The sequence below is a fragment of the Lemur catta genome, chromosome 12 (genome assembly GCF_020740605.2).
Source record: "Lemur catta isolate mLemCat1 chromosome 12, mLemCat1.pri, whole genome shotgun sequence".
Lineage (NCBI taxonomy): Eukaryota > Metazoa > Chordata > Mammalia > Primates > Lemuridae > Lemur > Lemur catta.
This window is the reverse complement of record NC_059139.1, coordinates 28,690,643-28,717,414: the sequence shown is the minus strand read 5'-3', so window position 1 is coordinate 28,717,414 and position 26,772 is coordinate 28,690,643. Positions and strand designations below refer to the sequence as shown.

Here is a 26,772-nt window from a genome sequence, read left to right as displayed (position 1 = left end):
TATGAATTAACATATTAGCCAGAATTCATTTATTATATAAAAGAACTATCTCTCAAAAGGATGTGTCTTAGTCCTTTTTCTGTTGCTTATAACAGAATACCTGAAACTGAGTAATTTATAAAGACCAGGAATTTATTTCTTACAGTTACGGAGGTTTAGAAGTCCAAAGTCAAGGAACTGAGTCTGGTGAGGAGGGCCTTTTTGCTGTGGGAACTCTCTGCAGAGTCCCAACGTGGTGCCGGGTATCATGTGGCAAGGAGGCTGAACGTGCTAGCTCAGGTGTGTCTTTTTCTTCTTATAAAGCTGCCAATCCCAATCCCATGATAACACATGAATCCAATAACACATTAATCTATTAACCCATGAATCCATTAGTCGATTCAAGAGAGCACAGCCCTCATGTCCCAGTCACTTAAAAGCTTCACCTCTCCATGTTGCCACATTGAGGATTAATTTTCAACATGAGTTTTGAAAGGGACAAATATTCAAACAATAGAAAGATCCTAAAGAAATAAAATAAAGGACAATAGAGTTTAGAACAGGGAAGGAGAAAAAGATGAAGAGGTGCTGCCCACAGAGGAAAGATGTGGTTAATCACTTAAGTGGTATGCACAGGGTAGCAACAGGTGCTGCAGACTACAGACTTTCATTGTAATCCAAACTTTTGAGCTTTTCTGTGAGTATTTTCCCCCCTGAAATATAGCCTTGTCAATGATTTTCGATAAGAACCTCAGAAAACCTTGGGAGAAAGGGTTCCAAAGCCCGATAAAAGTTCAAATAAACCAACTAAAAGTTAAAGGACAAGAATTCAGTGCCCTCTTAATTACTTGAAATTCTTCTAATTAGACAACGACTATTCTGAATCTTGCTAGAATTCTTTGTAAAGCCATATTTTTTATATTCAATGTTCACTTCAAGTAAATTCTCTGGTATTGTAGGACTAGCTCTGTTATTCAGTTACTCAGCTCTCTCTGAGTTTTAAGTTTTAAGTTACTCAGCTCTCTCTGAGTAAAGTTTTAGGAAGTCTGAGTTACAAAGGGAAAAACTAGCAGTAATTTATTGAACAAAAGAAGTATTTTTCTCTCTCTGAAGTGTAACTGTTGTAGCATAACCTCTAGGGGTATCAAGATCCTGATTATTTTGCAAATTGTAGCTGAGAGGTTCTTTCTCGTATTTGTGTGATGCCAGAATTTCTGACTATGACATAGAAGGTAGGAATAGACTCCTTTCCTGATGTGTAAGAGGAAACACCTGCTCAAAAGAAGACACTCATTTAGAGGATACAAAAAAGTCAATAAGCATTGTATTTATCTATCACCTCAGCTGGCCAGACTTGCCACACTGTACTTGATTTAGGAAAGAAACTCTTAAGTATTTATGATTTAACTTCTCTAAGGCTCAGTTAACTCCTCTATAAATTAAGGCAACACGTTACATGAGCCCTAAGATCACATCCAGCCCCAAATTGTATGGTTTCATTTATACAAGTCCAGTCAATTCCAACCCTATTACCTTCTAGGCATTGAAAAAGCAACATCTGAATGCATCTTTTTCCCTCTCTCTGGTAAATCAACAATGTCCAGGATAGTCCATAATCCTCTTCTGAAAGAACAGATACAGTATATTCCAGTTTGGGGCCACTTTAAGTCCTCTGTAAGTTCTTGAAGATAATGGTTTGTGACTCAGCAATGACTGTGGCCATTTCCTTAAGTTCTTTAGTATGAAAGTTATCAAGACCTGTGGATTTGACTTAGCCAATCAGAGTCAATCATTTTTATCTGTCTCTACTTAAGTGTGGCTCTCTGCTTCCCGTCACATTGCGCGCTCCCATGATGACATCATGACTGACATTTGTGAGGAAAGAATGCGGTTAAAAAGATCTTCCTGTTACTGTCATTTCTCAAGTGCTTTTCTCTTCATCTGATAAAGGGATAGTATTTTCCCCACCCTCTCGCACTGAATGCTTTTAAACATTTTTTATAATTCTAGACAGGTGTACCTTATATCTTGATTACATATTATGTGTTTACCAACCATAGCATAGAAGAACATTAAAGGTCACTGGACTTAGAATAGGGACATCTGTGTTTTTGCTGGATAATCCCTGTAAAGTAATTAGACTCTCTGAGCTTCAGTTTCCCCCGTCCTTAATGTTACTAGTTAAGTATGTGATCTTAAGACATCTTCCCCCCATTTAAATGTCTCCTAATCTTCCTTAGCATTGGGTTCATCCTGCAGCATTTTCATTTGACTCATAAACATGTTAGTTATATGAGTAAATAAAGTTGTAATAGCAGAATTTTAGAGTCAGAAGTTTCTCAGCAATCATATAGTCCAATTCTTACATTTTACAGATGAAGAACCAAGATGCAGAGAAATTAAGTGACTTGTTACATAAATAGTGATGTGGTTGGAATGAGACTCTGGATTGTAAGCTCCAGTGGTTTTTTTTCCTCCAAGTTCTAATGCAACTTTTACAGCTTTTTATAACCCTATAGAATCTTCTTTCTTCCTATATTTTATATGGAGGAAGAGGAGTGAGAAACATCCTTTATCCAGCATCAATCATTAATTTCTATTAACTTGAGGTACTTAAAGGAAGAAGGAAGAGGATCAGTTGTGAAGCACAGAGCCTGGCAGATGGAACAGGGCTGTGAGAAGACTGGCACATTAGGCTCTGGTTCCCCTGTGTAAATAAGAGAAGTAGAGTAAATTCCTCTAAGATTCTACTAAGCGTCTAATAACTAAAAGCCTATTTTTAGTATAGATAACACATAATACAGAGCCTCAGTAAATCATTTAACAGAAACCTCCACTGGGAAAGTTCTATTGCTAGGAAAACAGTCTTGCCTATTTAGAACACATATTCTTCCAGCAACTTCTCAACATCAAGGATTGAGTTAGGCATTGGGAATATAAAGGGACATAACCAGAAATCCAAGCCTCAGAGAGATCTTTGTCTAATGAGGGACGCAGACAAACAAATGAATGATTACAATGCAGACTGCTGTGTGCTTCAGGGTGTAAAGTGTTTGTACGTAACTCAGCAGAGGAGTGACACTGAACTGCATCTACTTCGGTAAGTGGAGATTGAAGATAGAAGTGTTCCAAGAAGAGGAAACAGTATTCAGGAATGTGGTATATTATTAAATGACCTGAATCCTTTGGGGTTCTCACTGGCCATTATGCCTCTGGGGACAAGAGTATAATCATCGTAGGCCACAGGGAGTTACTGAGAGCTTTCAAGCTGGGTAGCTCCAGGATTATATTTTAGGAAAACCACTCTGAAAATTGTATTGCGAGATAGTTAATTGGAGACGAGAAGAGTGAGGAGTTAGGAGGGGGTAGTGTGCCAAACTGTAAATAAGGAACCAGCTTAAAAGCCACTGTAGTGGTTCAGCTGAGAACTGATGTGAGCATTTATGGAGAAAGATGGCAACAGAAAATAATTAGCAGGAATTATTGGTGGAGTAGAAAAAAAGTGAAAGAAGAGGGTTTAAAAAAAATCCAGTATTATTAATCTTAGTCACCATGAGAACAGCATATATGGTTGCATTTAAATAAAGCAATCAGGCAGTACAGTAAATTGAAACTCGTCACACCAAAATTACACTCAAAGTCAGTTTTTCAGATTAAGGTGCTGTACTTCTTTGCATGCAAATACTCCCAACGATTATGACATCTTAAGCATAATCAGTCACTAGTGAGTTTTAGCTTATTAGTTATCACAGGGAAGACTAGTTTTAGGTGTTCAAGAATAAAACACAGAGCAGAAAATTTAATGAGGAGTGGATTGGTCCATGGTGAGGTGCGTAAGGCAGATCTGTTTGGAAGTTTCTCAATAGAGTATTTTGAGCAGCCAGACTTAAGATTAAAGCTCAGGACATAAGGAGAAAAAGTGGCTGTAGGGTGCAGGGTGCAGGGTGGCAGAGAGGCAGAGGAGGAATGGAGATGTGGTCAGGGGCTGAAGGCGGGGATGAACACTCCCAAAGCGTTCATCAGCTGAGTTCAGCATCTGTCTCAAGCCAACGCTGGCACCGGCACTGATGAGCGTGTCAGGAAAGTATGCCTGAAACATGCACGTAGGGGAATCTGTTGTTTTTTTTAGTGTGGTTAATTTTAGGTGTGCAAGCATCCAAGGGAAGAGAAATAGACAAACAGGAATAGCCATGACCTCAATAATCATCTAGATAAGATAGAACTCAGTGTTGGGTCCAATATCTACTTTCCTTCATTGGAGACTATGCAATCAAACCACATCTGCTGCAGAAGAGACTGCAGTCTCCAAATTCTTTGGTCAATGAAGAACTAGAATGACTGAATCCACTAAAACAATTGTTTGGCTCCTTTTAAAAAGAACTATTAAACTGAAGAATAACTAATAACTTGAGTTTGCCAACTTGTAATTTTGTCAACAAAGGATATTTAAATGAAAAATTTACCATGCACTCTATACTTTCTCCATAATGGCAAATAAAAACAGAAAAAAAAATTCTCAGAAAAATGGACAGTCCTTTAAATTGAATAAATTTAATGTTATAAAGAGCTTATTAGGTTTCTCATTTTACCACAGACAGATAAAAACCTAGTACTAGACTGGCACCCACCAGGGAGCTGCATCCAGGAATCACCCTTAAATAAGGACAAGAGGAGTCAAAAGAAGGATGGCAGCAGTCCCTGGGGCACCACCCACCCTCTCAGCGGGAGGAGTCAAGGAGTATAACCTGCACTTAGGTGACGTCAAGATCAGACTGATTTGCAGCATCATAAAGTAACATTTGTTTGTTTGCCAAAGGCAAACAGCATTGTTGTTCCTCTTCCGTGCCCAAGTTTTCTGCCAATCGAAAATGTTCCAGTGTGTTATTAGATTCAGGTGTTCCTGCAGTTGTCCATTTTCTACCCTCTTAATTTGCCCTTTACTGAAATTGTGCAGTAATGTATGAAGCTTCTGGCATCAACAACTTTATTTTCTTTCTGACTAGTTGTTGCAAGCCTCCTGCATATTTGTGGCTTGTTAGCAGGTGGCCTGGCCTGCCAAGAACTACTCAAAGTCTTGGATTACTACCCCCAGGGTTTAACCAGGTTCCAAAATTGGTATCAGCCCTTATACATATTACACAGCCTCCTGGGCACTTTCACGTTTGTACAGGGCAGACAGGCCTGTAGGGTATAAAGCTTCATCCAAACACCTCCTGTGTGATCGAACAGGAACACAGCATGGCAATAGGATCCTTTTCTTAAAAGTTACTTTTACAAGTCAGTGTTGAGATGAGAAAAGAGGAAACAGGTGAAAAGTTTGGGCCAAGTAAACTGCTGCTCCAAGTCTTTCACAATGCAAGAGGTAGCAGAAAATCCAGAAAACAACATCAAATTGCTTTTGCGAGGTTTCTTAATCTGTATTGCCTAAGCAGAGGAAAGCCACTCCTATTCAGAAAACATTTGCCGGATTTTGAGTTGGAACCTATCCCTGTAAGAGGGATGCAAACTGGAGCTAAAAAAGAAAATTACAAATACATGACGCAGTCAGGAGCTGGAGATGCCTTAAATTATTTATTTGGACACACAATAAAAGTGACAGGAGTTGCGTATCCTTAAACAACCTTCTTCTGGCAGAAGGATACCATGAAATGGCCTGTTTTGCTGCTAGATGCACTAAAGATTAGATAAGAAAGCAAACAGTTCCTTGTGGGACGCTCCAAGTCCCTTAACTGCCAAAATGAGATCCCAGATTAGATCAAAAGCAGAACGGATTCTAGGGTATCTGTAAGTGCTTCTCAGAAGCAGCAATGTGATTTGAGACCAAAGCATTGGGATAGAGTATCAAGATCCGTTTCTGATGGAAGGATGTTGTGAGGACATTAGCATATAGTTTATGATCAAATGTGCCATTTGTAGGCTTTCCTATTATCACTGCTCAGATGTATTTGTTAACCCACGTCATAAACTAAGTAAATCACGATGATCTATTAATCTGTGGGTCAGAGGAAAGCAGTAAGGTGGAGTGGGAGTAAGTGGGGGTCTGGTTGCAATTTGCCATTAATAAGCTGTGTGGGATCCAGCTGGCTTTCCCATGTCATAATTTCCTTATCTGTAAAAATGAGAGATATGGACGAAGGTCTTTTCCAATTCTTGAAATTAACTACCTTGTGATCTTCATCTTAGCTGTAGCATTTTAGATGTCAATTTAAAAAAAAAAAAGCCATAAGCCAATGACCATTCAATGGTAATCACTGTAGCTAAGAACTGGGCTAGGAAAAACCCACAATTAGGGAATATATGGCATGCCAGTCTCTGTTTTGATAAGACCACAATGAAAGGAATTTTGTTCATTACCAAATACATTTGCTCTGTCCTATAAACCTACTAACTGTGGGAAGAGCAATACACATAGGTATTTCTGGACCACTGATATACTAACATGCTATAACACTCATGAGTATTTTACTGTAAGACAATCACAAGCAGATTAAAGAAACAAGAAATGCAGTACTTATCCACATTAGAAAATGATTATTTTCTTTATAGAAAGATTACCAGTTGCTTTATTTAAATGTTTAACTGCTCTAATTTGTTTAAACTTAATCCTACTTAGAAATTTAGATACACACACAATTTTTATTAAAATACTCTTTTATTTATTCAAGACATAATTACTGAAGGTATAGTATAATACATAATAGATGTGATACTAGTCAGTGATGACACAAAGATGGAAAGTTTGTTCCTATGCTGAATGGCTTACATTCTAAATAGCAAACTGAAAAATGCAATAAAGATATTTTAATGTGAGAAATCATAACACTAACAAATATGAGCAAAGTGCTTTGGCAGACCAGAAAACATTAATTAGGATTCATAATCCTGCCTTTTGTAAGGATGGAAGTAATTCAAGAGGTTTCACACAAAAGATCACATCTTTGAATTATTGGTTTGACCTTTTCTAGGGCAAAAGCTTTTAATTAGATCTAGAGCACAAGGACTGTGGCAGGAAAGGCCTCTAAAACAGAAGAAGCACATTTGCAAAGGCTGAGAAATAAAAATTCAGTAAATGGTAGGTGTTCCCACGTGACTAAATGTGAGCGATCAGAGGAAGAGGTGAGTATGAAAAACAAGGAAGACTTTGTTTTAGACAATGCTACTGTTTTTCGATTTCACCTATAGCCAATCAGGAGGAGTTATCAAAACTGAAAACATTTATTCGTAATGAGATTAGAGATTTAAAATAAAAGTCTCTAAAAATGACCAGGAGAACCGCATGATCCAAGAAACTACGTGATTGAAATTCACCTGAACCTTAGCTGCAGTTTGGCGCCACCTGGTGGTGGTAACTTTCTAACTGGGCTTAAATATCCATGGAGAAGATTCTGGTTCCTGTGGTGTCTGGACTTCCAGGCCATAGTCAGTGATTCCGGTATGATAATGGTCCCTGCTTCCTTGATTCAACTTCTTGAGCCACGAGAATACTGGGAGCGTGGTTTTCTGCAGGTCCTGTCATATTTTCCCTTCACTCCTTTTCCCTATTTTTCACCCTTGTAAGAGATAAGGGGTCACAGAGGGCTGGTTGGAGGAAAGAGCCAATCTCCATTCCCTTTGCATTATCATAAGATTAATTGGTCTTAAAATCTACCTGACTGAGGTGCATCTCTACAATGGAAACGACAAGAGTATTAAAGATTGCCTAGGGCTCTCTTAATTCATCATAATACTGAGTTGGTTGTACACCTTGATAATCAGTTTAAGGAAATATTTTCTGAAACACGATATGGCAAAAGTTATTGACACTTAAAAATCCCAGAAATTTGGAAAAATAAAAGGATCTATGAGATCATCTAGTGCTAAATTTATACATCTGTGGGTTTAATAAAGAAACTAAGGTTTAGAAAGGTGCACTTCTCTTTGTTTATGCATAGCTATGCACAGCATAGTGAGAACTCAATGAAGATTTGGCGAAAATTTTGTTTTACTGGAGTGATTTTCACATATGTATGAATCAGGTAGGTTTGGAAAATATAGTCATCACCAAAATTCTTTGTATCCTTTTAACACATAGCAAACAAAATGGAGAGCAGGTATATCATAACCATTATACATTAGCACACAATAAAAGAGTCAACCCAAATGTCTAAAGAAGTTTTAAACACAAATCATGTTTCTGATGTTCCAAATACTCTAGTTGACTTTGTACCAGAAAGTTTTTAAAAAGTGCACATACCTTCTAATTTTATGGAATCAACCCAAACCACAAGTTAGAAGTATCAAAATACAGTCTAATAACAAATAAAAAACAAGCAAAACAAACAAATAAGAACCAGGCAAAGAAAGAAAGAAACAAAACAGTTCTCCCAGGACTTCTAACTTAAATCACATCCTGAAATAAAGAAAGGGTTTCAGGGACAACTTCCAGACCAAAGAAATTTAGACTCATTTCTAAATGCTTGGATACTTCCTTGAACAGTAAGTGACTAAATGCTCGTAGATTTAACCTTATAAGCAACATCCTTAGTATGTCTTTTCACTACGACTAGAGCAAAATGAAAATGACTAGTCCCTCCTCAATTTAAAAAATATTACTATGATCTGGGGTAGTCAAGGAGCCCAAGACAGATAAATTTTTTACAACAAATAATGGAAAAAATAGAGAGATATATACAGAAAAACTCTTATGTGAGAAAATTTTGTGTAAGTAAAGTTACTGTAACTATTTGCAATGTCATTCTGCAAATGCACTGAATGCCTCTCTTTGATGGAAAGAGCAAAACCTTCACACAGCAGTAATTATCTAGGACAAGAATAACAGTCAGTGGTAAGCTATAAAATGATAAGTGTGGCCATGGTTAGGTCTGGCATTGGGCAAAATAATCAACAAAGTGGCATTTATCTCTATTCAGTCTTTAAAAAAAAGTCTTCATCCATACAGGTAGCAGATACCATGAATACCCTTACTCCGTACCCTCAGCTTACCTCTCAGTTCACTGGCAGTTCAGGTGGATATTTCCTATAACAGCTGACAGGGAATCTCTCTGTTTCATTGCCTGAGGCCTTTCTCTAGTTGCATGAGAACTTGTGCAGACTGTCCACAGCTCAGGAGTGGGGATTAAATACGGGGGGTTAATGGCCCCAAGAATAACCTCCAAAATAATAAGGAACATAACTCACTAGTAAATATTCCAGCTTCTCTGCCCTCCTGTGGCATAACTCTGAGGCATATTCTACACAGTGACTCAGGGTGTCCCCAGTGGGCTTGAGCCCCAGATGCTACCAGTGATAAATCACTCATAATCACAGACTTTATTGCTTCCACTCTCTTTTTTATCTTCCTTTTCTCTTCTTATACTTCCTGTGAGAATTTTCCCCAAAAATTACCTGCATTCAAGGCCTTGTCATAGGATCTGCTTTTGGGGGGAAAACCAAGCTACAACATTCCAGGTGTCTGTGTAATATTCCCTGTGTTGCCTTCTCATGGTCCACCAAGCGTGGTATCTGGAACGGGCACTGGGCTAGTAGTTTAGAGGTTGAATGCTAATTTTATTAACTAATTGTGTGCCCTGCCCTCTGTGAGACTTAGTTTTGTTCATTGAAAAATGAGAGGGATGGATTTTATGTTCTGTAAAGTACCATTAAGATATCACTATATCTGTTATTTTAGACTGGAAAGAAAATAGCACCGACAAACAAGAGTGGATGGGAGAATAATGTTTCATAGTCTTGTCTGAAAATGAGGATACACTTGCACTTCTCACATTGTGTTAAATTATTATTTATTACCTGGCAACCTCACTATAGTGTGAGCTCCCTGAAGCTAAGAAACACGTCTTGTTCATCATTGTATTTCCAGAGTTTAGTAGAGTGTCCCACATATAATAGGTATTTAATAAATGTATGATTAATGAATGAATAACTATTATGTACAGAAAGGAAAAGCAAGCAGATTGTCCAGACTGATGGAAGAGAGCATATAAGAAATACGTTAAATAGGTGAGATGGAGAGGATTCTACAGTGCTCTGAGTGACGGACCTTGGGCTTTAGCCAAAGGCCATATCAACACACAAATGTTTTTGAGCAGGAATGGCACAATGAAAGAGCTAAAAGTGTACAAGGAAGAAAGGTAGAAGGGAGAGAATTGAGAAAAGAAGTGATCTATTTAGCTCTCAATTGCAAGATAATAACTAAAAAGAGCTTTTTTTCCAAATTTCCCAACAGTTATAATAAAAAATACTTGTTTGTATGATTATAAAACTAATAGTAAATCAATAAACTTTATGTGTCATAAGCAAATAGGTACAAACTGTGGCACAAAATTGGCTCCTTATCAATTTCAGTATTTTGTCTACTTTCAGTGAAAATATTTTTGATGTTACCAAATTGGTATGACTTTGTTTATTTCACAGTTTTTAGTAACCAGGCTTAGTTCACACATTCCAACTGTTTTCAAAATCAAGTTCATCCTCAGAAAATGAAAATGTTTCAACATTGAAGAGGTTCAAAACAGTAGAGAAACCAAAAGTCATTTATATAAATAATTTCTATTGAATTTATTAAAATAAAAGAAATGCCATTTTTATAGTCATAACTTTTATTAAAAGAACTAATCATTTCAAGATGAGCTAGCTCTGGCTTGCAAAGATGAAGCCCGAGAGTCATTTTCAAAATCTTTCTGCTTATCCTCTTTACCCAATCAACTGTTTCTGACATGAGCATTGCGTATATGCTCTTGCTACATCTAGAAACCAGATTCACCAGAGGAACACTGTCGTTATTATGGCCAAAAGCAACAGGAGGCATACAAATCCTGCAGAGAATAACTTGGTTTTCTCCAAGAATCCTTTCTAATAGCCATTGACCTGTTTCTTCTTCTTCTCTTCTTCTTCCCCTCCTCCTCCTCTGCCTTCTCCTCTACCTTCTTCTTCTCCTTTGATTTGTCTCCTAGACTCATGTACCTGTTGGCACAATGGTAGGCCCCCAATGAGCTTAAATAGACCTCTAAGTACCAAAGCACATAAAAATACTGGCTTAAAATAAATATATATAGCCAAGATCAAAACAAAGAATGAAAAATTAGAGAAAGTGAGAAGGATGGTCAAATCAAGTGTTTTAAGTGTGCAAGATACCACAAAATATCTTAAGAGTACAAGGATGAGAACAGAGGTGGGAGTCAAGCATATATGGTATCACCAGAAGATGGGTTTTGGCAGCCACAAGAAGACATGAGATTTGGATCTGGTCCTTTGCAAGATGAGAAGCTGGTTCATGATTTAGGCAAGTATCATGAATGCATATTATAATCATTAAGGGAAAGATAGTTGGGAAACGGTAAACTAGGTACCAAAATATCAACACCCAAAACACAACTTATAAGAAAAGAAAATGTATCTTTACAACAGAGATCACTGGAAATCACCACCTTAACTAAATGAATGAATTTGGCATTGTTCATGTGGGACAACCTAGCATGTGTCACTTGATGCTATGTAATAAGAAGTAGATAGTATTGTTCGTGAAGTATCATTGCCAAAAAAAAAAAAAGTGAATCTGAATCTAATCAAGACTCTGGACCTCCAGTTTATAGGGAATAGAGAAGAGAACCAAATTAAACCATAATATGAAGAAACAATCAGACAAACTGAGAAGGTTGATCATGCTTTAAGAAATCTGTCATGGGCACTTCCAAAAGTCAATGTCATAGGAAAAGAAAGTGGGAGGATTGTTCTAGATCTAAAACAACAAAAGAAATGTAACTTCCAAGTGCAATACATGATCTTTGATTTGAACCTTGATCAAATTAAAAAGCTTCTTCACAGCCAAGGAAATAATCAACAGAGCAAATAGACAACTTACATAATGGGAGAAACTATTTGCAAGTTATACATCCAATAAAGGACTAATGACCAGAATCTACAAAGAACTCAAGCAAATCAGTGAGAAAAAAATCAAACACCCATTAAAAAGTGGGCAAAATACATGAACAGAAGCTTTTCAAAAGAAGGTAAACAAATGGCCAATAAACATGAAAAATGCTCAATGTCACTAATCATCAGTGAAATGCAAATTAAAATCACAGTGAGATAGCACCTTACTCCAAAAGTCCAAAGTCCAAAAACAATAGATGCTGGCGTGGATGCAGAGAGAAAGGAACACTTATACACTGTTGGTAGGACTGCAAACTAGTACAATCTCTGTGGAAAATAGTATAGAGATTCCTCAAAGAACTAAAAGTAGACCTACCCTTTGATCCAGCAATCCCACTACTGGGTATTTACCCACAGGAAAAGAAGTTATTTTATCAAAAAGACACCTGCATTCAAATGTTTATTGCAGCACAATTCATAATTGCAAAGATGTGGAATCAACCCAAGTGCCCATCTATTCATGAGTGGATTAACAAAATGTGGTATATGTACATCATGGAATACTATCCAGCCATGAAGAAGGATGACTTAATGCCTTTTGAAACAATTTGGATGGAACTGGAGACCATTACCCTAACTGAAGAATCTAAAGAATGGAAAAACAAACACCACATTCACTCACTACTAAATTGGAACTAACCAATGAGCTCACATGTGCACAGAGGGAAGTAAAACTCAATGGAAATCAACTTGGGGGGAGAAGGGAGGAGAGGACAGCAAAAACCTACCTAACAGGTACAGCGAACAGTATCTGGATGATGGGACTCTTATAACCATGACTTAAGCATTATACAAGTGATTTATGTAACCAAAATTATTTGTACCCCATAATACTTTCAAATAAAAAAAAAGAAAAATCAAGACAGGACATTTGGGGACAATTGAAGAACTTTGAATATGAACTAGATATTTTATTTTATTAAAGAATCATTTACTTTCTGAAGAGAAAGTTCTTATTTTTAGAAGACAAAATATCAGGATCTCTGCTACTTTCAAATAGTGCCACATTAATAAGTGTGTGTGTGTGTGTGTGTGTGTGTGTGTGTGTGTGTGTGTGTGGAAGAAAATGTGACCTCATTAACTATTGAGTTTAAGTGAAACATACACTGGTGTTTATTGTACTTTTTAAAAAATCTTTATTTTATATTATTTCAAAATAATACATTTAGGAAAGTAAAAATGTATTAGAGTTTGACATAGTTTATAATTTTATATTCTTTTGTATTCAATTGTTACATCACCAGTGTTTTTATAGGTAAAAAATATGCATCTATATAAGCAAATAAAATGATACAGAAACTCCAAAAGGTCCTGTTTAATTTCAGCTTGTTAGAGAGAAAAGGTGCTGAAAGTTAAGCTGTAAATTAACCATTGTACCATTTCTGTATTTCCTATACAACTTTGTATTCTCTCCCTTTTAGCCATGTGTGCCAAATCATGAACGAATTTCTAAGCTCACTTCAGACTAAACATGATATGCTTATATTTCAGAAAGGGAAAATACTGTTTAGTTAAAAGAAATGTCAGAGCCATGTAATTCCCTGGCTGTATTATAGTCCTGAAAGGCAGTGGAAAAAGTACCGTTTATCCTGAAACTTAATTTCCTCTATTTTATGGTAGAAATTACCTGACAGCTTATCCTCTCTCCCACTCCAACGGCAGCTTGGTAAGATAAAAATTCTAAAATAACAATCTACTGTTATTAATTCTTCTATTTTATTATTATATAAAAGAATGACCTAGAAATTAATGTAATGACCAAGAGTCTAGATTACCCAGATAGCTTTTAAAAATGAACTATACAGGCAATTCTAATGGAGCTCATATATTTTATAAGTAATTCTATGATGCTGGGTTTTCGTGGTGGTTTGTTCATTTGTTTGTTTTGAATGAGAACCTCCCTAATAGGCTAGAAGAACTCAATCCAGGGCTTCAGAAGCTGGAATGCTGGACCTGAGCAAGGGGTTGGAGAACAGGGAATCAGAGGAACAGGAAATCTCTGGACCAGAAGGCAACCAGAATTGGCAGTGTCCTATGGCCAGATTCTTATTATAACAACACTATTGTAGGGAGAGTGAAACTAAGAATGACAGGAAAGTGAGAAAGCTGATCTTGCCTTTGAGGAGGGTTGAAGGGATCCTGGGCAGGGTGTGTTTCCGACTACCAGCATACTTCTCTGGGGCAAAATTTCCTAAAGGCAAACCACTATGAGTAAGTCAGGACAGAAATAAAATGCAAGTTATTTACATACCTGCTATAGACTGAATTTTATCTTCCCAAAATGTATATGTTGAAACCGTAACACCCAATGTGTTGGAGGCTTTTGGAAGATAATTAGGTTTAGATGAGGGCATGAGGGTGAGACCCTCCTTATGAAATTAGTTCTCTTATAAGACAAGGAAGGGACACCAGATCTCTTTCTCTGTATTATATGAGGACACAGTGAGAAGGTGAGCATCTGCAAGCCAGGAAGAGAGTTCTCACCAGAACCTGACCATGCTGACACCCTAATCTTGGATTTCTACCCTTTAGAATTGTGAGAAAATATTAATACATGTCCTATTTAAGCCACCAAGTCTATGGCATTTTGTTATGGCAGCCCAGGAAGACTGATATATCACTAATATGCAAATGTTGAAAATGAGAAGTATAGGACATGAATACATAATAATATATATACATATCTTAGAAAATTAAGGAACCAATTAAAATTAATATAAAACACAAGAAATTAAAAGTCATATTAAAAATAATTTCAAGAAATAAAAAATACTAGGTAAAAACAAACACTCAATGGTTGAGTTCATTAACAGATTAGTCACAGTTAAAGAAAGAATTCATAAACAAAAAAATATATTAGGAACTTATGCAGAATGTAGCAAAGTTAAGAAAATAAAAAATATATTTTAAAAGATGTTAAGAGGTAAGAAGGATCAAATAAGAATGTGTCCAACATGTCTATTTGGAGTTCTAAAGCCCAGATATAGGAAGTGCAATATATAATAAGAGAGACAAATAAAAAGGTATCCATATCTAAACACATTACAGTAAAACTGGTAATAAAAACCACCAAAGAAAAAGAGAACAACTTTAAATCAGCCAGATAGAAAGAATGGATTAATCACTAAGAGGGGCAGTTTTCTTAATCACAACAATGGCAGCTTAAACACACTGAAATTGTTTTCAAAGTTTTAAAGAGAATAAATAGCTACCAACCTAGAATTTTATTTTCAACTAATTAATCTTTCAAGAATTAGAGTCAAATAAATACATTTAGGGATAAACAGCAACAAAATATTCCATCAAAGGAAATTCCAAAGGGCAAGGACAATAACATCAAAGAATATGCAGAGCTTCAGAATGAGTCGTAAACACAAAAGTAAATATATCAGTAAAAAGGCAAATTGTCTATACAAAACTAATACTTTTAAAAATAGTTTCTGACTTGTAGGGCAAACAAACACAATTTTTTTAGGTAAACTCAGAGTTTACCTTCTTGACCCAGAGAAGGTAAAACACAAAATTAATACCTATTTCATGGGTATTTTGTTAGAGATAAATCAGCTAATGCTGACAAAGGGCTTAGCTCATGTTCAGACCCATAAGAAGTGCTCAACAAATATTCACCATCATTATCAATTCTATGTTAAGAGTCTATCCTAAGATAATCATCAGAAATGTGCTTGAAAATACACTCTAATAATTAACGGAGAATTTTTTTAATAATAGTAAAGCTGCTAGATCACCTAGATGTGAAAAATAGGGAAGCAGTTAAATAATTTAGATGGACTATTTTGTAATCATTAAAATAAGAAATATTTGCTAACAGGAAAATATTACTGTTGAATTAATTAGAAAGATAAATTTGTAGTTATAAGTTCAAGTTTTAGTACATTTAAAAAATACATATGTGTGGAGAGTGTGTGTGTGTGTGTGTGTGTGTGTGTGTGTTTATAAACACACAAACATACTGAAACCTTAGGTGGTATGATAGGGTTGGATAGTCATCAAAGTGAACAATCATGAAATATTTACTTTATAAACATAGAAAGACCATAAGCATGCAAATTTTTATTTATACCTAAAAAGAATACTTTTAATAATCACAGATATTAAAGTATTTTTTCTCCTGTCATTACATTTCTTTGTATCTTTAGGTATAAATATTTTAACTCATTGTGATTCATCACTTATTTTTCCTTCATAGTATCACCTTACAGGGATAAACTTTCTGCTTGTTCTTGCGATACCAGATACAGACAGGGAGTCATTAAGCAAGTAATTGTGTAAAGATACTGTATCCTGGATTTAACATTTACTCCCCTGACAGAATTATTCATGAGATTTAGCAAAGGGGTATCAATTTAGGTAGATTGATATTACTTAGACAAAGGCCACAATACGTGGAGTCATTTCTCTGTAATTCTGGTATATGAAGTTATTTAAATGTTCTCTCATTTACATTTTAAGAGTCAATAGTAAAAATATGCAGAAAACAAATGTTGAATAGAACAATACTTAATACCCTTCATACTCTTTCAAAAATCTTTCAAAATATATTATTGCATGCAGAAGTTTAAAAGACAAATGTGTACCTTTGAGTTTGTTGAATTTATTAGAACACTTTTTTTAGAAACAAATATCAAGAGCCTACTTTACGACTGGTACTGGGCTGGAGATGCAATGGGAAGCATGAGTAGACATAGTTCCTGCCCATAGTTCTAGATATTTCAATCTAGAAATTGAACCAAAGTGACATTCAAGTCAGCCACACAGAAAATGATGATGGCTCTTTCCTGATGAAATCCAATAGTACTTGCCTCATGTATTAGAAATGTGATTCTCAAAGTTTTAGAGCACATAAGACTCAGAGCTTGTGTAATATAGACATTCTCAGCCCTGTCTCCAGAGATTTTGATATGGTAGATCTGAAAAAGGGACTAGGAGTCTGCATTTTTAGTATATTTGACACAAATGATCTGTATTCCACACTTTGGAAAAACATAAGCATTTGATGTAACTAGTACTTCTGAATTTTGCAAAAGTAGGAAGAGACCAGAACTGACTTCAAATTCCTGGAAACTCTTCTGGGTTCCTGGAATGATTAAATAATGATTGCAAGGTTTAGCTATAAACAGAGCAGTTGATAATTTAACATGTATTCTATTATACCTGAGTGACTGGTGCACCTGCCTTGTTGGTGATTATAGGTCATTAAATATGAAATGACCAATTTCAAATCAAAAGTGTAGTTTATTAATCTCAAACAGGAAGTGGTACAATTCATCAACGTATGCACCTGCTGGAGGACCCCTGACTCCCCTATCACTTTCCCAACATGCACCTAAACTATCAACACAGTTTTGTCATCTTAATGGTAGCTAGTTTATACCAGCAGCAAAGAAGCCTGGAGAGCAAGTGGTGATGAAGTTGTGAAGGGCATTTTCCACAGCTTGTTGAGAATTGAATATTTTTCCTTGTCAGAAGTGATCCAAAGCCTGGAAGAAGTGGTAGTCAGTTGGTGCAAGGTCTGGTGAATATGGTGGGTGACAGAGAATTTCCAAGTCCAGCTGCGGTAGTTTGAACAGCATTGTTTGTGCAACATGTCATGGAGTGTTGTCTTATAAGAGGATTGGCCTGTCTCTATTGACCAATCTCAGCTGCTTAATTCCAAGCATCCTCATCATTTTGTCCAGTTTGTTGCAGTGGACATCCACTGTAATTGACTGACCAAGTTTCCTAAAGCTATAGTGGGTAATACCAGACCTGGACCACCAGACACCATTACCTTTTTTTGATGAATATTTGGTTTTGGACTGTGTTTTGGCACTTCCTCTTTGTCCAACCATTGTGCCGAACTTGCAATGGTCAAAAAGAATACATTTTTCATCACATGTAGCAATACAGTGTAGAAATAGTTCACCTTTATGTCATGACAGCAAAGAAAGGCAAGCTTTGAGACAATTTCTCTTGTAATGCTCATTTAATTCATGCAGAACCCATCTCTCCAGCTTCTTCACGTTGCCCATTTGTTCAAATTGTCCAATCTTGTTGGAATAGTAGTCAAACTTTGCTGGTAATTCACGTGGAGGTTGAGATGGATTCACTTCCACTATAGCTTTCAGCTCACCATAATCCACCTTGGTCTCAGGTCGCCCACATGGCTCATTTTCGAGGTTAAAATCACCAGAATGGAACTTCTCAAACCATCTATGTACTGTGCATTCATTAGTCACATCCTTCCCAAACATTTCATTGATATTTTAAGCTGTCTGTGCTGCATTGGTTCCACTACAGAATTCATATTTGAAAATATCACAAATTTTCTTATCCGTGGTTTCACACAAATGGCTCTAAAAAGAAATTTGAAAGATAATCACAAGGCAAAACATGTGTTTGAAAGACTGAGGGGGTACCTTAACTATAAAAATAAACCAGGAAGTGTCAAAGGGAAATGTCAGAGATATCAACTCTCAAACATAGTACTTAAGGAAATCGGACATTTCATATTTAATAACCTAATAGGACAATGTCAAGAATACCATCTGATTCGCTTTTTGAATGAGACAGAAACCCACACGATGTGTGAGGTCAGAGTTGATTGGTACTACCAATGAAACACTGAAGAATCCAGCTGTGCCTTGGGTTTGTCAAACAACTTGAACTATTTTTCAAACCTTTTGGATTCAATAAAACTAAAAACTCATTTTGCCAAGCACTTTTGCCCTTAATTGTTAAACCCATGTGTATTTTAAGAGAAATTTAATCCATATGTTTCTCATTCATTTACACTTAAATCATCAAAATGTTGTTTTGTAAGAGCTATTTGATGTCCAAGGTTTTCTGAGCTTTGTAAACTTCTTTTCTTAGAAACAGAATGTTGCATTTTGCCAGAGGTTTGATTCCTGGTAGAAATGCCAAAACCAGGAGGTTTCAGTAGATTCCACATTTACCAAGGAAAGCTCCTTTCTTTAGATCAACGTAGAACAAAACCAAATCCCAGAGGTCAGCTGACAATATTCTCACTTTATCAGGACACTCTTTTTCTCTTTAATTCATGTTGTAGGAATGTACTGGAGAGTTTGATGTTTTGCTCTGTGTTTATGAAATTTCTCCAATAGGATGATTATACAAGGTCTCTGTAACCTTGGAGATAGCTCACTCAAAGCTGTTCACATAAATTATATTGCAAAGCCAAAAACATAGACTTTTGAAATTTAAAACATATATCTGCAGACAGAAAAACAAGCAGTTTACATTTTATGAGGGTTTCCAATTCTTTGCAAAAGGTGTCTAACGTTTCATTTTTAATTTCTTAATCAATAAAAGAAATATATTTAGAAAAGACAACTGTTAACTGAAGGCCTCTCTATAATTTTTCTTTATAAAAGAAATGTATAATCTCAATAATTGGGAAGTATTAAATGTAAAAATTCAATAAAAATATAATTTCAGGATTATTTCCATTCAATTATTAGAATTAATAAGTTAGTATAATTTCAGAAAGTATAGTACTTTAAAATTAATAATCAATTTTAAGGGCATTGTGAAATGCATTGCACTATGTGTTGCATGAACAATGAAGCACAAATACATCTTAAAATAATTAAGGATACAATTTTCTTCTAATCATTTATTAATTGTTATTTTTTTTTAAGTACTTAAAGACACCATAAAGTGTTACTAAGATTTTAAACTTTTGGTTTACAGAACATCCTGCTGCTTCTTTTTGAGACAATTCACAAGGAAAACTCAAGGACACTTAACTTGCGATTTGGAATCCTACAGGTTTTTCAATTTTTCTTCTTTCTTTGGCTGAACTTTTTGATCAAAATGAGACACTGGAGATTGTGAAACCTGAATGGATTTTGTCCTTGCATTTTGCATTTTAGTTACCCTTGCAACCTTGATTTTCAAAAAGCCTAATGTCTATTTTTCAGGTTTCAACCAATTTTAAGTATTTGGTTTTATGATTTTTCTTTAATTGTTTATATAACCTACAGACTTCTACTATTTATTAGAATGGTTTTGCAAATGACTTAATGCCTGTTGCTTTGATAAATAAAAACCAGGCTTATTATTCAGTACATAATTGAACAATAATTACAATGTTGATTATCTTTTGTTGGGCTTGCTTAATAAAGCCTTAAGTGGTTTAGTAGGATTTATGGCTTCCAGGATTTGAACAAGGGTCATAGAGGTCTTTACTTTTTGCCAGCTGACCTTTTGTTTGAGTTTAAATTAACCCAATTTGTGCTGCTTTTATATCTACTCCGAAAAGACAGGCCTGTGAAGAATGTTATATAGACCTGTATAGCTGTCTAATCAAGTTATTTTCATTTTTTTATTAAAATTTACTAAAATACCCAGGTAATTTAAGGATAAGACTAACTGGAGTTAATCACTGCAAACACAGCTATGTAAATAACAAGAGTTAGACCAACCACATGCTTTAGTGAATATTGAATTGCTTTCTGCAAATTCTTATGATTATTTATTGGTAAAGACAAGACAACCTTTTCTCTATGCACCTTTTCGGTATTCTTAAATAAGGCAATAATTGAGTTTGCCTTTTTAATAAGAGCAAATTCATAATAACCATTAAATCTGATCATTATTAGGCCAAGACTAAATGGGGAAAAAAAATCTTGTCCTCCTCATGTATCCTTACCTGCTTAGCCTATGAACAGGAAGAAGACAAAGGGAATTTTGTTATTGTTTTTATATTTTTCTGTTTGTTTGTTTGTTTAGAGACAGAGTCTGCCTCTGTTGCCTGGGCTGGAATGTAATGCTGATCATAGCTCACTACAGCCTCAAACACCTGGGTTCAAAGCAATCCTCCCACCTCAACCTCCTGTGTAGCTGGGACTACAGGCACATGCCACCATGCCTGGCTAATTTTTTTTATTTTTTTGTAAAGATGAGGTCTCACTGTGTTTCCCAGGCTGGTCTCAAACTCCTGGCTGCAAGCAATCCTTTCACCTAGGCCTCCCAGAGTGCTAGGATTACAGGCATGAGCCAGTGTGCCTGGCTTGATTTTATCGTTTTTACAATTAGATCCAGGATTCATCCACTAACATAGTAAGCATCTGCCATGTACCTAGATTCACAGAGATAAATGAGACTTGGTCCCTACTGTCCACAAGCTCAGAGTCAAGATAGGACTACTGTTTATCCTTCAGTATTGTATTCCTCAGTACAGTATTTCCTTAGACATTGATCTTACTGTTTTCTGTTATATTATGTAGCTCAGGTCTCCCAATGCAGGGCTTTATAAGTATCTGTGGCTTTTTGTAGAGGGATAAGAAATGTTTTGTCTTGTGGCTATCTTACAACTCTATGGCTCTTCCATGACTGAACAGTACCATCTCCCAATGAGGGGCAATATTTGTTTAGATGCTTAGGTCTAGTGTGTCTAGTTCAAAAATCAGCTCCTAACATTGTTACTATCCTCAACAGCTACTGCTAAGGTGGCCATAACATTGTATTCACTCTAATGAATGTACAATACTAGGATCAATAATATGTTTGCTCAAACAGCTTCAAATACAAATATTTTTAACAGACAGTGTGAGAGAAAAAGCAACGTGGCATAAAAGGTTTCTGGAATCGGAATCTCATTTTTTATTATCTGTTTTACTAATTGTAGGCACTGGAAAAATTACCACCTCTAAACCTCCATCCTTATCTGTGAAATGGGGATAATACTTATCTCACAAGGTTTTGGGGGGGGTTCGCAAATGTGTGGTTTTGTTTTGTTTTCTTTTGGTGAGAATTAAATGAGATTAATACAGGTGAACGCTCAAGGCACAGGGTCTGGCAGACAGAAAGCAATCACTAAACGTTAATTGGATCAGAAGCACAAGGAAAACATCCACATTCCTCTAAGCAACAAGCTTCATGCATTCAGTCATTTGCTGGAAAAGCACAAGGAGCAAAATATAATTTCTATTCTTGAAGAGCTCAATTATATTTACAAGAGTCTAGGAACTAGACATTTTCTGCATCATTTGATTATCACAAGCTTCGTCTACAACATCTTCCTCCATCCAGCTGGCTCACATCAACGTAGAGGACATCATTGTCAATCAGGATCAAGAATTAACTGCTGAAAATCCATTTTTATTTGTTCTCTGTCAATCAAGGGATGAGGTCCCGGCATGTTTTTAAAAGCTATCTAAAATAAACCATGCTGATTTCCTAAGAATAACATGTTTTCATTATTTTATTTTATGAAAATGCAGTACTGGTTCTAATATTCATTTTCTGAGTGGTATGTACTTGGGCAAATCTCTTCCTATGTCTTTATTTCTCATTTCATAACAAATAAGTTAGACCAAGTGATTTCTACAATCCCTTCTAATTCCAACATTCATTTCTTACGACTCCAACAACTAGTATTTGAAAGAGCTAATTAATCCTTTCGAGATAGGTAATGGGAGAAGAGGAAGCATTATATTTAACAAGTTGAGAATAGCTACAGTGCTAGTGTTAGCACTCTGAATAATGAGTCCTTATTAGTATTCACATTTATTTGAGTGTGGAAACTTACAACACATGTATTTAAATTCTTTTCATGATAGTAATTGCTGAGTTGTGGGTGACTTACCCTCCTGGTTTGGAGTTCATCTTTTCAGTTACACATTTCAAACCTGCGCTAATGTCTATTATTGGCACTTTTGATGTTAAACTACATCCAAGCTCTGCAATTTATATATGACGTGGACAAAAAATTTTTCAAACCTCATGATTTTTTTGCCTGTATGAAATAGATCCAGTAATACCTAACTAATAAATTTTTTAAGCCCTTATCACAGTGTCTAGCAAGAAAGTAATAGTTATTATTACATTTTAGTTAAGAAATTATCTATTGATAACTTGGCATAGAGTTACTCACTTTAAATTTATTCATCCAAGTACTTAATAAACTTACCTTTAATTTATACACCTCATTAGAAGGTACTAAGAAAAAAGCCTATGTATTCCTTTCAATAGAAAAAGCTGGTAATCTAGCTTGGGAAACAAGATATAACTCTTCTTGAATAGAAAAGTTGAGCAATTAAAAAGTAGAAGTTATAAGAGATGCCATAAAATATTAATAGTATTTGTTAGATAGAAAATCAGTGGTATGGAAAATGTACGTAAATGGATTTCAGAGCTAGGGGATATCACTGTTAGAGAAGTCTGTGTGGAACAGCTAACAAAGCCAAAGGAAAAGTTTGCAGGGAAACACAATAACCTCATCCCCCCACACACTGAAAAGAAACTTTTTAAGGATAAGTCCTTTAAACCACTGAGCACATTGTCTGATCTATCATCAAACAGATAATAAATATTGCTGCTTATTGCAGAGGTCACAAACTTGTGGCCCATTGGGCAAATCAAGGCCACAAACATGTTTTCTTTGGCCCATGTCAGAGTTTTATGTAACATATGGAAAAGCTTTTAAAAAGTGAAGGATTTCATAATTTTTTAAAAAAGAAAAAAAATCTAGGTTTCTGGTTTCTCTGGAAAAATCCTAAAGATTGCTATGACCGAGGCTGCATTTCCTTAACGCAAATCTGCTAGAGCTGAACAGTTGCTGCTGCTTCCTTTAAACTTGACCTCAATCACTAAGGTCTCCATCAACTTACTCAGTGCTTTCAGATGTTCTGATACCCAGTGCATGCATTAGCTATGACCTTGCAGAGTTTGGAATTTACAACCCCAAAAACCCTGGGAAGAGGCTTCATGTGCTTCAGTCTCCTGGGGTAGGACAGATGCCATCAACCCAGATGCATCAAGAGAACACCTGGGACATGCTGAGGGGTGTATATCAGAGAAGGCTTTCGAGGGAAAAAAAAAAAAAAAGGCCCCTTACTTCCCTTCTCTCCCTGTCCTCTAATCCATTTTCATAATAGATAGATGAGACTACTTAAGGTTTTTCTAGGCACTTCATGTTCTAAAGGGTTAAATATGTGGACCATAAAAGATTAGCTGGTCCTAATCTGAGCTTTGAGGGATAGGTTTGAAGTGGGGCTTGTTGTCTTTGTATGACCATTTAGCCCAGCTCACTGAAAGCAGCTAGGAATTTAGCACAGAAGCCCTAGTGAGGAAGAAAAAGTGCACATTTAGTAGGAATGCATCTCTTTAAAATTTAATTGGAGAAATGAGTGGCTTAACAGGCCGCAAAGCAGGGACCAAGACAGCAGTTCCAATTCCCTTTCCTCTGTGGGACACACCTTAGGGTTATTGTAGGAATTCTACAGCCTAAATAAGGATAGGTGACCCTATTTTCCTTGATAATCTTTATCAATGTATTTGTCCAAAATGTCCAGATTCACTTAAATATTTAATTGACAGTCTAAAACCCTCTCCTCCCCAAAAGAATAAAATAAAATAAATCACTTCTTCCATGACTAAAAAGACTAGAAAGTTCAATGGAACTTTCAAAATATGCAACAGCAGTCTAGAGCCTGAAGGAGGGGCAAGATGGCGGACGAGAAAAACTGCCAGCCAGAGTGTCTCTGCAAGAAAGATAGATTTTAGAAGAAAGTGAAAATAAATAAACAGGCAGACAAACATAGATCACATAAGGGTCGCAGGGAAGAGTGTCTGAAACTACAGGAGACTCCATTGGAAGAAGCTGCAGAGGAGAACCAGAAGGAGAAAGGCCTGCACGAGAGGCTTGGAGACCAGTGACAAGGGTAGGTGGAGCGGTTAAATGTCCCCTCCCTTGCATCTCTGACTGCTAATGGGCTCCTGAGCAGTTGGAGAGACCTGCTAATACAAGCCCAGAGATGGCCACCGCCAGTGAGCCGTGAGCCTCTTGCAGACAGGGCCCCAGGCTCCCAGCTCCCTCGCGGCACCTGCTGGCCGGCAGACCTGAGTAGATCAGCAGGCGCCATATTGCTTCATTCTCCCCTTCCCTTTCCCTACCCGCAGCTGCTGAGAGAGACAATTTAGCCACCACCTGGAGGCATTTGCAGGGAATGGGTCTTTTTCTTTTGGGGCCCTACAGCGAACTGAGGGGTACTCAGACTGTGAGCTCCCTACCTGCCCCTCCCAGGTGCTGCTTGCCTGGTGAGTCCGGGAGAGTGGGGCAAATCCCGAGGCGGAGAGACATCGATCCAGCTTGGGCACCTCATGGGTGACTTGAGACCAGCACTCTTCTCTTCTCCCTGGCAAGGTCAGGGATTGATCTCCAGGGCACAGGAGACAGGCCTGCAGACCAGATCCCATACACCCAGGACTCAAACGCATTGCCCCAGGGCACAGAAGGGATATTTGTGAATGAGCCTACTGAGGTGTGTGTGCCTTCAAGGGCAGATAGATCAGCATGCTTGAGGGGCAACCCTCCTCCCACGGGAGGTCCATAGGCCCAGCTGAGGCTGCAATCCTGGGCAGGGTACCCCTCAGCCAGGGTAGATCCACTGGCTTGAGGTCCTGCCTGCTGGCAGAGGCCCAGGAGAAACCGGGATTGGGGAGGGTGGAAAGGAGCAAGACCTGCTCCAGACTGCAGGTCTTAGACAACCCCACCCCCACACACAGACTTTTCCACTAACTGGGGACATTTCAGCTCCTTCCTGGCAGCTTTGCCCAGAAGCAGAAAACAGACATTTGACCCCTGCTAACAGCATTTGTGGAGCTTGAGGGCAGGCTTATCCAACCCAGCCTCACTTTCTGACCTGCTCCCAGTGAGGTAGAGAATAAAGACACACCTGGAAGTCCCAGGGCCCCACTCACCATCTGAGGCACTAGAGTGCCTCTCTAGAAGAACAAGAGCTGGTTATAGGACCGAAAAAAAATACTGCAGCTTGCCCCTACCAGCAAGTGCCACCTACTGACAGGGAGGTCAATTTGCATACCCTTTTACTGCATCTACTGACTCATCATACAGGGTGTGGTTAAATCTCACCCACAAGCACCACCTACTGGCTCATTATCCAAATGAAAATCTAAAGGTAGGAAGCAACAGCTGATCCAGATGGAAATGAATCAGCAAAAGAACTCTGGAAATATGAAGAATCAAACGGAAAGCACACCCCTAAAGGGGAGCACCAGCACTCTAGCAATGGAGATCAACCAAATTCAGACCACTAAAATGACAGAAGAATTTTGAACATGGATTGTAAGAAAACTCAATATATGCAAGAGAAAATGGGTAACCAAAACAAAGAAACCACAAAAAAAATCCAGGACTTGGAAGAAAAATTCACTAAAGAAATTGAAATATTAAAGAAAAATCAAACAGAACTTCTAGAAATAAAGAATTTATTCAAGGAATTAAAAAACACAGTGGAAAACCTCAAGAACAGGGTAGACCAAACAGAAGAAAGAAACTCAGAGATTGAAGCAGTCCAGAGATATCTTGAGAAAGATCCAGTAGCAAGATGGAAAACACAATGAACCATGAAGAGCAGCACTAGCAGCAGAATGAGAAGTTTAGATATAGTATTACACCATCATGCAGTTGTCCATATACATAATCATGGGAGATGGAAAGAAAACTAGACACAGCAAACAATTAGTGAATAGACAAGTGTAGAGCTGGACCATTAGGCTGTTGCAGCGTGCTGTAGTTAATCTTCAGGGAGAAAAGAAGCTGTACTATTGGTTTTGCCACTTTTGTGACACGGCAAAACCCTCACTAACCAGACAGATGACTGTTATGGCCTCTGTGTATTTTAGCCAAGACTTCAGACATGATGGATGATATTTTCTATCTCATCCAAAGAGAATGCCTCAGACTACACAGTATCTTTAGCAGTAAGGATTGTCATAATGTTGTAATAGGAGATATTAATAAATTAGCTAATCCTTTTTTGCCCCAATTTTCCCTCTATAAAGCAGAAATAATAGTCCCAATTTATGTGGTTGGCATTC

At 37.0% G+C, this 26,772-nt stretch overlaps 1 long non-coding RNA gene across 1 annotated transcript in view; it reads right to left on the bottom strand.

Moving 5' to 3' along the window:
- Window positions 1-18,240: 18,240 nt before the first annotated feature.
- Window positions 18,241-26,772, bottom strand: part of LOC123648418 — an 80,702-nt gene continuing 72,170 nt past the window's right edge. The window contains exon 3 of the long non-coding RNA XR_006738624.1: window positions 18,241-18,260. This is a non-coding gene — a long non-coding RNA (uncharacterized LOC123648418). The remainder of the gene's footprint in view (window positions 18,261-26,772) is intronic.